General features: G+C 41.2%; 1 protein-coding gene across 1 annotated transcript in view; it reads right to left on the bottom strand.

Moving 5' to 3' along the window:
- Positions 1-11,212: 11,212 nt before the first annotated feature.
- LOC109030839 (uncharacterized) overlaps positions 11,213-12,326 on the bottom strand; it is a 143,610-nt gene continuing 142,496 nt past the window's right edge. The window contains exon 5 of the mRNA XM_072300907.1: positions 11,213-11,415. The gene's annotated coding sequence lies outside the window, so the exon portion shown is untranslated. The remainder of the gene's footprint in view (positions 11,416-12,326) is intronic.

Genomic DNA, 12,326 nt, shown 5'->3' with positions numbered 1-12,326 from the left:
AGGAACCACTATATCTGGCTCTTCCGTAAAAGCACCTCTTTGCACAGGGAAACCAATGACACTGATGTTTTTTTCTCAAATGAGCCAGAAATAGTGGTTCCTTACTGCAAAATGTGGTCCAATTAGTCGATGAAGAGAAACCAAACACGCAATTTGGCCTGGAACGACTCGGCGGTCGGCATGTAACACATATTAGCGCCTACGAGGCTGCCTGAATACTTCACGCATTGCGTCAAACACAGTGCGATCAGCAGCGGTCGGCGTGAAACGCATAGCGCCTACAAGATTGCATGAATACGTCACGCATTGCGCCAAACACAGTGCGGTCAGCGCGAAATGCATAGCGCCTACAAGACTGCATGAATACTTCACGTATTGCATCAAACACAGTGCGTTCTCGAGGTCCAAATGGTCTGTATTTTGCAATAAAAAGCCACCAGCATTGCACTGCTGCTTAGATTGTTTAACCTCTCCTATTTTGCAAGAAAAGCCTTTAAGTTTAAGCGGTTCCTCTGAAAAGATTGTAGAATAGTACTGGGTTCACACTGTTCTGCAATGAAATCAAAGTCAATTCCAAAAATTATCATTAAAGCCAAAAAATAAGCTTTAATGAGTTTCAGAGTAAGACTAAGAGGGAGAAGAAAAGTTATTTCTAACGCCTTGTCTCCACGGAACGTTTCACGGGATTTTTCCCAAGTTCAAATCGCAGGAATGAAACTCCTGGGCAATTCCCCCTTAAACAACACGACAAAGTTTCTTCTTCTTCTTTTTAAATCGTTCCTGGAACTCCACAATGACTCTTAGGTGGCACTAACTGTGATTAGTATCGACTAACTCAATATTTTTCCCACCTTCGCAAGTGAGAATTCTCCCTGGGACAAATCCCATGAAACGTCCCATGGAGATAAGGCCCAAGATAAAAAGGCACAGAAATCAAAATGGATGCATCGGGAAATCCTGTAATCTACACTTAACTTCACAATCTGCGTAAGGAATATGCGATTTTTTGAGCTTCCGACTTCAAAAACAATACTCTAGCACAAGGTGTTTTCGTAAGGGCAGTCGTTTGTCATTCAACGCTTGCACATTAGAATGCTACGCAGCATTCAACATGGCTGACGCTTCCGCGCGCACGTAAGGAAGCACCATCATGGTCTTTATCAACACAGGAAAAATGTAAAAATAATAACGCCGGTTGATAAAAACTCGACATTCACCAGTTCTGCGGTGCTAAGGAAAAACGCCGTATGAGCCTTCTGGCGTTGCCACCTTTCATTCGAAAAAGACGAATTTCCGAGAAAACGTAAGAATATTTCTCTTCCAAGTTTTAAGATAGTTCTCTTCTGAATTTCACCGAAAGTTCACGGAAACTTCGAGTAATCCCCTAAAAATAAACATTCTATCGGATGAAATTTGACAACTCTTGAATGTCCATACAGCGTTTTCCCTTAACACGGCAGAGTTATCATTTAGAGAATTCCATGCACTGGAAAAAAAAACCGCTTGGATCTGGAGTCCAGACTCTTGAAAACAATGACAAGAAAAAATACTCTTGATTCAATCGGATTTTTGCTTAAATCAAGAACCCAGCCTCTTAAATTAAGCGGATTTCCCTTTGATTCAAGTAAAAATCCGATTGAATCGAGAGTATTTTTTCTTGTCATTGTTTTCAAGAGTCTGGACTCTAGATCCAAGCTGTTTTTTTTTTCCAGTGTGCTCAACAAGTTGCCGATTGATGATTATTAGGCGGTGAGTAGCGTTAACCTCCGAACTAATGTTGACCTCACCGATTACATTGCTTAGATTGTTAGTGCGGGATCTCTAAGTTACATTTTCTCTGGTGAAAATAAAATCCTCTCTGTAAGCTTGCCGAGTTCTTTTCCCTAGAAACTTCATGACGACAGTTCTCAAACGAATTAAACGGAGATTCTTGTAAACAGCTTCCAAACGGCTACCGTTCACACTTCTCTCGTTTCACCGGCCACGAACATAAAAACCTGAAACACCCGCACGGTGAGCACCGAGAGCCCAACGACGAGCCGTGAGAGTCGTAAAGCTTTAATCACTTTCGACTATCAAGAGTTATTTTGGATTTACGTCGGATACTTGATTTCTAGCGCCATAAATGTGACCTGCTCCCGGGAATGTGATGAACTGCGGAAAGAACGACTGCCGGTTGGACGCTTTAAGGCTTTGGATGCAGGTAGATATCGATTCGTTCTTACTTCGATCAGTCGGTTTGAAAACCCTGAATAGTTGTATTTTGTTCGGAAGCGACACTCGCAACATGTTGGGAAAACAAACAACGATCGCATTTTGTTCGAAGTTGTTTTGTGTTGTGCGGAGGTGGGGCTTATTTTCGCGTGCAAAATTTGGGGACCCTACAGCAACATTGTTGCACAACAACTACAACGTGCTCGGAGGCAAGTCGTTATTAAGTTGTTGCCCAAGACAACGCTGTTTTCTAACCTAAAATTGGGATTCGTTTTCTCATTGGTTGTTCAGAATCACGCAAAAGAAACAAGGAAAAAAAAACAGAAACAATTTGTTGTTTCGAACAGAATACGACTAATCTCAATCGAAGTGAAGATGTTTGCTCCTATTTTGTTTTTGCGTAATTGTTCAGGAATACAAGTGATAATACAACACCGCGGACATGTATAAAAAAATGCACGGCAACTAATTTTTCGAATTTCTGCGCTCCACAAAACTGAATTTCTGACCTACCTCCTCAGTCCTCACCCTCTGCCACACACTGGAGGTAAGGAATGATACAACTATTCGGCCTTCGCGGCTACGCTAGGGAGTATTATCTCACAATGAAGGCGTTTCTTGTGTGTCGTCACTCTTAATCAAAGAATTATCTTAAGAGATCGAATTTACTCCCTAATTCACGATGCTACGCAGATGATTGGATTATTAAATGGACTACATTTTGCAATTGAAAAAATCGTGGCTTAATTTAGAAACATCGTATGTACCATTAGTTTCCCTCTGTGCATACGTGTTTCTACGGATGAGCCAAATGTAGATTCTAATTGCAAAATTTGGTTCAAGCGATACAATTATTCAATCTCCGCGGCCACGCTAGGAAGTATCAGTTCACAATGAAGGCGCGTTTACTATTCATCGTCACTCTGTGTCAATGAATTATCCCAAGTTCATGGCAGCGTAAAGCCAAGCATCACGAGTTCACGGCGTCATCGCGCCTTCAATTTTGCAGATACAACAGGGACATCCATCAAGTTCAAATAGTTGCATCATTGCGCCGTAGCAACGCCAGTCCTTTTCCTTGCTGTATTTCTATAAGTGTTGGTTACGATTTATATTCTTTGTGCTGTTGCTTCAAGGGCTACATGAGTAACATGTGAGACGTAATCGGGCCTCATTTTTTAACTTTTCCCCCAAATTTGATCGACGTAGCGACACCTCTCTGCCTACATTGGCATGTATAGAGAGGAGTGTTTCAAGTTCACGCCTCGCACCATCGCGCCTTCTATTTTGAGGATACAACACAGACATCCATCAAGTTCAAATAGTTGTATCATTGCGCCGTAGCAACGCGAGTCCTTTCCCTTGCTCTACCGCTGTAAAGAGTTGGTTGTCATTTGTATTACATATTTATGGTGTTGATTCAAGGGCTACGCGAGCAACACACTCGAAGATAGAAGAGACCTAATCGAGCCTCGTTTTTTAAAACTTCTCTCTCGAATCAGAGCAACACCTCATCGGCAGCACGAGGCGGACTTAGTGAGTTCACGCCGCGCGCCATCACGCCTTCAATTTTGCAGATGCAGCACGGACATCAATCAAGTTCAAATAGTTGTATCATTGCGCCGTAGCAACACGAGTCCTTTCCCTTGCTGTATTTCTATAAAGTGTTGGTTACCATTTGTATTATTTGTGGTGTTACTTCAAGGGCTACGCGAGCAACACACTCGAAGATAGAAGAGACCTAATCGAGCCTCGTTTTTTATAACTTTTCTCTCGAATCAGAGCAACACCTCATCGGCAGCACGAGGAGTGAGTTCACGCCGCGCGCCATCGCGCCTTCAATTTTGCAGATACAACACGGACATCTATCAAGTTCAAATAGTTGTATCATTGCGCCGTAGCAACACGAGTCCTTTCCCTTGCTGTATTTCTATAAAAGGTTGGTTACCATTGGTATTATTTGTGCTGTTGCTTCAAGAGCTACGTGAGCAACATACCCGAAAATAGAGGTGACCTAATCGAGCCTCGTTTTTTTAAAAATGTCCTCCCAATTTTGCAATTGGGCTCCAGCGCAACTGACCCATCATCCCAAGTGATCGAATTCACCCGCTAATCTACGCTGATGCTATGACACGTTTTAGACTAAAGTCCCTCCCTCTCTCTCTATGGACAGTGGAAAATTTCTAAAAACCCGATGAGAAGCACAGACATTACCCTTGCACTGAAAAAAAATTCTCGGCGTTTTTACCAAGGTCCGTTGGTACCTTTACCATCTCACTTTTTTTACCAATTATCGGTAATTTTACCAAGACAGGCTGGTAAGCTTACCTAAAAACCGGTATTTTTACTGTTTCTTCAGGTAAGAATACCACTTTTATTGGTAATCAATTCCCGGTAACTTTGCCATTTTTTCTCAGTAATTCTACCACAGTCGATAAAAAATATCGGTGTTTTTACCAAGGTCCAGTAAAATTACCGTGAAGGTTCAATAATTTTACCGAGATTTCTGGACGAAATTACCAATTCCATAAATGGTAATTTTACCGAGAAAAAATTGGGATCAAATAGAACCCTGAATTCTTGGTAATTTTACCCTTTTCTTACTAAAGACACCGAGATTTTTTTTTCAGTGTGACGCTGCTAATTAAGCCCGCGGAGCGTGTTGCCGTCTTGGAGCGGGGAATCGTCGCATCGGGCTCGGATATGAAATAAATTAGCGGCGAGAAAAAGTTCAATGATTTACGATCGGTGCAGCGCGGTGGCGATCGGCGGAATTTTTCGAGCATCTTCCAGTAAATATCTCAGCCGTATTTGGCCGGGCCCGGCGGCCGGGGCCGGAGTGCCCGGGTCTCGGGCCCGGCGCGGTGAGTTACGCGGCGGCGGGCATTCCGCTGCGCGCCGCCGATCACGGCGTCATTCCTCCACGGCTCCTTTTCACACTTACATCTGTTCCCGTCGGCTCATTCCGCGCTCATCCACTCGTTATTAAGCTTTGTTTACGACTCCTCCGCGCGAATTCCTAAATCGGCGAAAAAAATATCCACGCGATTCCCGAGTCGCACGCCGTCCCGTCTCCGACGTCCTCGAGATCGCCGGTATAGACATAGACACGATGTCATGTTTTTTTGGCTTTGTCGATCTGAAAGAAGTTCCAAGGGTAATGCTGAATCCAGCGGGCTGATCGTTGAAATCGATAGACAAAGCTATAGACAAAGATGACATAATGGGTATGAAGCGGTCCTATTGGTTGATTTGGGTGGTACTCATCATAGACTAAGGGAGAAAATAGTAGACTAACTGAAAGGTCTCTCGTGGGTTGCCGTTAGTTAGTCTATTACCTACCTCCTTCGTACATTGCAACCACTCGCTTCTACCAATAGGATTCCTCCATATCTCTTTTATCTTCAATGTCTAGAGCTTTGTCTATGACAATCAACAATCAGCCCGCAGAGTGAGTTGGAGGGGGAAGGGGCTGTTTGCTAATGATGCTGCTAAACAGAATCGTCCTTTAGGAAGCCTCGTTCGGTTTGCACTGTAATTAAGGGGGAGCTTTGAAAGCCTTCAAAACAGCATCATAAAAAGAACCATTTTTGCCAAGAACTAGTTGAATTCAGCAGTCTAGTTTTAGGAATACGTCCTTCCGAGCGATTAAAATAATTTGCCATTGCGAAAAGTACAGAATACGGAAAAAAACAATTCTACGATTTTCACAAACTCGCAAGATATTTTCTTCGGTATCTTGAATTTTTTGTAGTTGTGACTCTTCGTAATCCCTTGCAGAAACCCTATTCCAAAGTTATACTGTTGGTTCCTTTTTCCTTGAGGCCTATTCACCCATTTTACCTAACTCACTCTAAAATGACAAAAAAAAACCAGAACTGCATGAAAATTGATGCCAAACCATACAGGTTTCTTGCCTCACGACACCATATTTTCTCATTTACATGAGATGGGAGACGTAGGCAGGACTCCCGAAGAAGGGGGGGGGGGGGTGGAGCAAACTTTGAATCTTGCGTCCGAGGGAATCTGCGGAGGAGGGAGGTTCGAGGGGGACACGTGGTAGGAGGGGGGTTGATTCTGTGCGATGCCGCTCCAGGACTGTGACAGGGGTAGCAAAAGCGGCCGAAGAGAGGAGGAACAGCCGGAGGACTCAAATCGTCGCTCCTCTGATCTAAGGGCGCACGTGAGCCCTATTCCCCATTTAACTTCATGCTTTCCAAGGCTCATGTGGAAATATAGATACGTCGTTACGTCGGGGGGACGACGAAATGTCCGGAGCTGCTGTGCTACCCGCGGCTGATTTACATGCTAGCCAATAGCCAACATCCTCCAATGTTGGCGGTCTTCGTCGGAAAACCGTAGATTTTAACCTGGGAAACGGGGCCGTTGGTGATTCTGAGCAGCACCCAGTTTTTTTCAACAGGAAGGGTTGCCCAACTTTGAACCTACTCTATGAATCGACGATATTTTACCGATATTTTTTCAATAATTTCGGAAAATTCAGAACGTTTTTTAAGACAATTTTACAGCGGAAATAATTTTTTTTTTATAATTCAATAATTGTTCAGAATATATTTTCACAAATTTTACGAAAATATTATAAAACGTCGTCATGTACTTTGAAATTTCTAAACTCTAATTTTCAAAAAAGTTTTAACTTGTAATAAAAGAAACCCGAAATGTTCCTTGGAGTTTAAAGATCATAACTTGAGGACCTACAAAATATCATTTTGCATTCTAATATGAACCTGTCAGTCAGGAGCGTTCGATGCTGCTGTTGCAAAATTCAGAAGTCTGTCAGGCGTCATCCCTTAAAACCGAAGTCAGTATGTCAAAATCCTCAAAAAAGTTCAAAAATCCCACTGAAATCCCAACATCTCAAAAATTCTAAGCTAAGCATCCATAATTCTAAATTTTCTGCCAAAAAAAAAAAAAAATAAAAAAAAAAAAAAAAAAAAAAAAAAAAAAAAAATTAAAGTAGGGGATTCGTGTCCAAACCACTTTGTTCCTAATCTTAAACCGGTTGGAAGATATTGTTCCTTTTGGCGTTATCTGGCAGCAAGGGTGGGTTCCGCGACTGGCAGCGGCAGGGAAACCATAGATCCTCATTGCTCGGGAGCAGGCGCAAGGGAGCACATACTCGGGTCCTCTCCTTGCCGACCGTGACTGCATTGCCATGTCTGACCATACTACCCGGTGAAGTTCCATCGAACTAGGAACGAAGTTAAAATTATAGGAGCTCCTACGAGAAAAATAAATCGATGGAGAAACATTGAGCTACTAGAGTTAAGTTAGTGCAACAATATTGTTCTCAATCAGATGACAATTAGATCAAGAAGTTGCGTCATAATCTGGTATTCTCGTAGCCCAAACCCACCACACATTTGAATTTTAGGCCATCACATCGTCATAACTCCAGGTTACTTTCAGGACGTTTTAGAGTAATTTTCGAAGGGAAAACACTGGGTGTGTTTTGTACAATAAATCTTCAGGAACTCTCCTCTATGTTCTAATATCGCCGACAAAATTTTGATTTTTTTTGTTGACTCAGGTCCCTTTCCTCGTCAACGAATACTTAAGAATTCCTTAAAATTGTATGTTAATGCTAAGAGTACTGTTTAGCCCTGCTCTGCGAAGATGACAAAAAATTGATTGATTATGTTCTGCGAATTGAAAAAAATTGTTCGGCAGTATTGACAGCCACAGCAATCTTCACTCTCCACAAAAAACTCTGTGCAAAATATTCAATGAAAGCCTATCAGAAGATGACGTGAACTTGTCTACAAGTTTTGCTTCATAATGTGAGGTAGTTGTAGAAAAGTGAAAATTCTGTCAAGGCAAATGCGTTTTTATTCCAGTGTCTGAGGCTCGTTCTTTAGGCAGAAATACATCTCTGAGACTCACAACACATATGTTTGGCCCAAATCTAAAATTTTGGTCATTCCTGCTGTGACATTATAGAATGTAAGAGTTAGAGGGACGGCATACAAGGCGTTTAGAATAGGCATCTAATACAGCACGAGTGCACGCATTCTGCCTATACGTCTGATTGAAGGAAATTTATACAGGCTCAATTCTGGTGCAAGTATCCGTGTTTATTAGAATCGTGAAAATCTTGTTGAATAAAGTAATTAATGATTGTGTTGTCTTGTTGTGATGATAAGCACATTGAGACTGCACGCTTTTATCCTGTACATAATATTTATATGACATGTTGTTTTTCGCATTATTCATCGATCAAAAAAATCCTACGGCAAGATTAGATTATCGATTCTCTGCCTCTGATTTCAAATTTTTCTGATACTTTCGTCAATGATATTAAGAAATTTTGTCAAATATACAATTTTTCAGACGATGCATATTTACAAAATAACTGTAAAATCGCATTTTGCATGTGATTAAACATATAAGGCAACATATTTTACACCATTACAGGCAATATTTTTTTAAACAAATTTTGCCGTAAATTCGTTTGTATTTTTGCAAAATTTGGCAACGGAGTGGATAGTAGCGCTGTGATCGCGTTGCTCGGTGAGCAGCAATCGAGGCACAGATCCCATTCCGGGGTCGGCTCTGACACTGCTAATCGATTATCGAGTATTTAAATGTAATTCCAGAATCCAACATTTATTTAATGCGAGACGTTTAATATACACACAATGATAACGTAACATAGCTCCATTCCTCCGTCCCACCCCACCCTCCCTCCCTCCGTTGAAAACTCAGCGATTCTGCCGGCTCCTATTTGCTCCGGTGTTTAGCCGCTTCTCCCCCCCCCCCCCCGGAGGGGGGAGGCGTATTTCTGTCGTGCATGTGCTTCCAAGTCATCAGAGGTAGGAAATATTCAAAGTAAGGAAGATTTATTTCACGCGAACTTATGCGTAAGATATGTAGATGAATGATAATGTCCGGCGCAAAATTTTGCAAAGGAAAGGATGAGCTTATACAGTGACGTGAGCGAGAGAGGGGGTTGAGGGAATGGATGACTCTCCTTCCTCCTTCTTCCATCCCTCTCCCTCCCTCAAGATTTGTAGAAGTAGGAAAGGGAAAAATAGAGCAACGAGGAAAAGGAGGAACACTGGAACGATAATCGTATTGATTAGAAAACTTAGGAACCTACACTGAAAAAAAGAAATCGTATCTTTTTATGATGTTAACTCTTCTTCCTCTCTTCCGAAACTTGAAGAAACAGCGACCAGAAAAATAGAGCAAAGGAAAAGAGGAGTGACAATATTTCTATTTTTTTTTCTTTTTGAATATTTTGGGACTTGTGTTCGGAGGCAATGAAGTCATCCATCTTTATAATACTCGTGTCTGATAACAGATATAACATTTTGGCTTGGTTATTATATTAATTTTGGGGTAAAAATGATTTCGTTCCGGTATTAATGCAGCAAAGTTACCTGTAGATCAAAATAATTGTTGAACAAAACCACATTGCAATTGAGACTAAAAGTTCATGGCGAACCCAAAATTAAACATTGTTACTAAAATCAAGCCTTGCTAGAAGTATAATTCCTCTATCTCCAAGTAAATTTTCGAGAAAATACAGTTCTCTCTTTATTTTCGGTAAACTTGAGCCCTTTCAGAGATTCAAGTATGTTTTTTAATTATTTGGACAACATTTTTCAATTAGAAAATACCATTTTCAGCTTACTTCAAAAACAGTGTACGCGCCATTATTACCCCCTATGCACATAGGTGCGCTTTCAGAAAGGAATAAAAGAATTGAGTTCCTGATTGCAAAATTAAGTAGATTTGTACTGTTACACAACGGTGAATGATTCGGAAACTGATGAATACGTATAGTGGAAACACACACCAAAAAAAAAAAAAAAAAAAAAAAAAAAAAAAAAAAAAAAAAAAAAATCCTACTTGCAAAAATTTAGTAAAAAATTGAGGCGTTAGTTGCAGAAAGGGCATTCATCGTTGCGGTGTCTCGAAATCTTCACTGCTAATTTATATTTTAGGAGGGAAACTATTCAGTAAATTTTCAGGAATTTTTCTTTTGTAGCATTGTACAATCTTGGAGAAAATTCCGTAAAAGTTTAAACGAATTCAATACGATTTGCTTCGACTATAATGAATGAAACATTAACAGGGATTCTGAGACACCGCAACCAAAAAATGCCCTGTCTGGAACCAGTGCTACAATCTCTACGTTTTCAACCCCCAACCCCCCCCCCCCCCCCCGAAAAATATCAATAAGCTTTGTATATCAATTTCGATGCTTAATCCAAAGGTATAGGTCCCCGCCCGTCCTCTCATCTTTAACCTGCCTACTAAGTTTTCCCATTGGTGAATGGAAGCGCAGCACTCAAGGGAGCATAATGAATCAGCGATGGAGAATGTGTATTGCGGCCATAAAGGGTAAAAAGATAACCGAGGCCTAGACTCATTTTTCAGTCTGGCTCAGGCGCCTCGTATGAGCGACACTTTCTAAAAATGGCGGCGGATACACGGATAGATAAATATGAGCCGAGGAGCCGAGTCACCCTGAAACTGAAAATAAATTAAAGGAAAATGAATCGATGCAAGTCATCGAGACGGGGCCCAGAAATGAGAAAAATAATTAAAGCGGCAAATGAAAGATACATTTTCCACGGCGGAGGAGCTAAGAATGAAATTAGCAAATAAATAGCAATAAATACTGGACTTGTCAGCCGGGATGTTAAGCTTGCGCTGTTGCCGATTTTCCGGGTGCTCGTTCACCTTCTTGCATGAATAAATAATAAGGGGCAGTCTGTAAAATTCTTTACCCTCTGGCTTGGAGTTGCCCCCGCCCACCCCACCCCGACGGATACGTAAAACAGGATCAAAACACACCCCCTCCTGAAATTTAAGTAATGACCTCTGAAAAGACGCAGTGACATGTAACTTCATATTAGCATGCATTTCCTGTTTTTTAAATTTTTATGGTCCTGGGTGGTCCGGGTCAGTTTTGAAATCTGACGGTCAAAATACGAGTTAAAACTTTTCGGAAATGTACACAGTTAAACCCGATCGTGTATTTCAACATTTGACATGAACGGAGATTCAAGGGTGAGATCTTCTTACCTTTGCAACCAGAATCTTCATTTTTTCACTACTGCAGCGCAGGCCGTGCATAAAAATTGATATCTCAAAACATGTGGCTGTGAACAGAACATAGCAGGCTCCTCTGCTGAGCTTCAATTGTGCTCTAAGGTTTCAACTGCAACCCTGAAACAAAAATAAGGCATTTGTTAAAGTCAAAAGGTTATTCATTTGCATTTGTGTAAAGGTGTTCGTCCAAGGAAAAGGGATCTTAATGTCAGTAAGAAGTATTGATATGGTCGAGCCAGGTGTACAAGTAAAGAGGTCCAATGTTTCAAATTTGAATAAAAGTAAGTTTCATACAGCTTTACATTCTTCCCTCGCGTAGCACTCGGCTACCATACCGATACTTCTTACAAGTGCTACTGTCATAAACATCCATAATATGTTTGCTAAAATCCCAAAATATTCAATGTTAGTGTACTTAAACTCAAAATTGGACCACTAGTACAAGAGCATAGAATAATTTTCTACGATTTTAAGACAAACGATGCGAACAAAAAAGCTGAATCAAAGACTATGACCGAGTACGGACTAATCTGGGAGCTAAGGGAGGACTGCCCCTACACTTAGCCAAAGGGGTCGCTCTGTAGTTCCTTGTGACACAAGTTAGCGGCCCCTCTCGGCATTTTTTAAGTGATCTCGCACAGACCTTCTTTAAATTCCCCCTTTCTCAGCCCACCCTGCGGTAAAATTTGGAACCAGCCCCTACTTGGCTTCTAGTGTTGACGCGGTATTTTTAAGTTAGCAGTTAAGCTAATTGAAATCATAATCCGAAATGTTCAAACCAAAATGTCTGAAATGAAACCAATTTTATGCATTACATTCATAGATAAAAATCTTTTCAACTTGCATCTCTGCTATGATGACGTTGGAAGCAGGTGTAGCAGTTAATGATCGTCAAATATTGGCAACAACCCTCTGTCACCCGCTCCGATCTTCAGTCGCAGCCATTTTGTAACTTTGAGTAAAATATTTTGATTACCTACAGGGACTGAATTTTGATTTATATTAGATACCGAACCTTCCCAGTTTAG

This window comes from Bemisia tabaci, chromosome 5 (assembly GCF_918797505.1).
Source record: "Bemisia tabaci chromosome 5, PGI_BMITA_v3".
Classification (NCBI taxonomy): Eukaryota; Metazoa; Arthropoda; class Insecta; order Hemiptera; family Aleyrodidae; genus Bemisia; species Bemisia tabaci.
The sequence above is the reverse complement of the archived record's forward strand: the minus strand, read 5'-3'. Positions and strand labels throughout refer to the sequence as shown.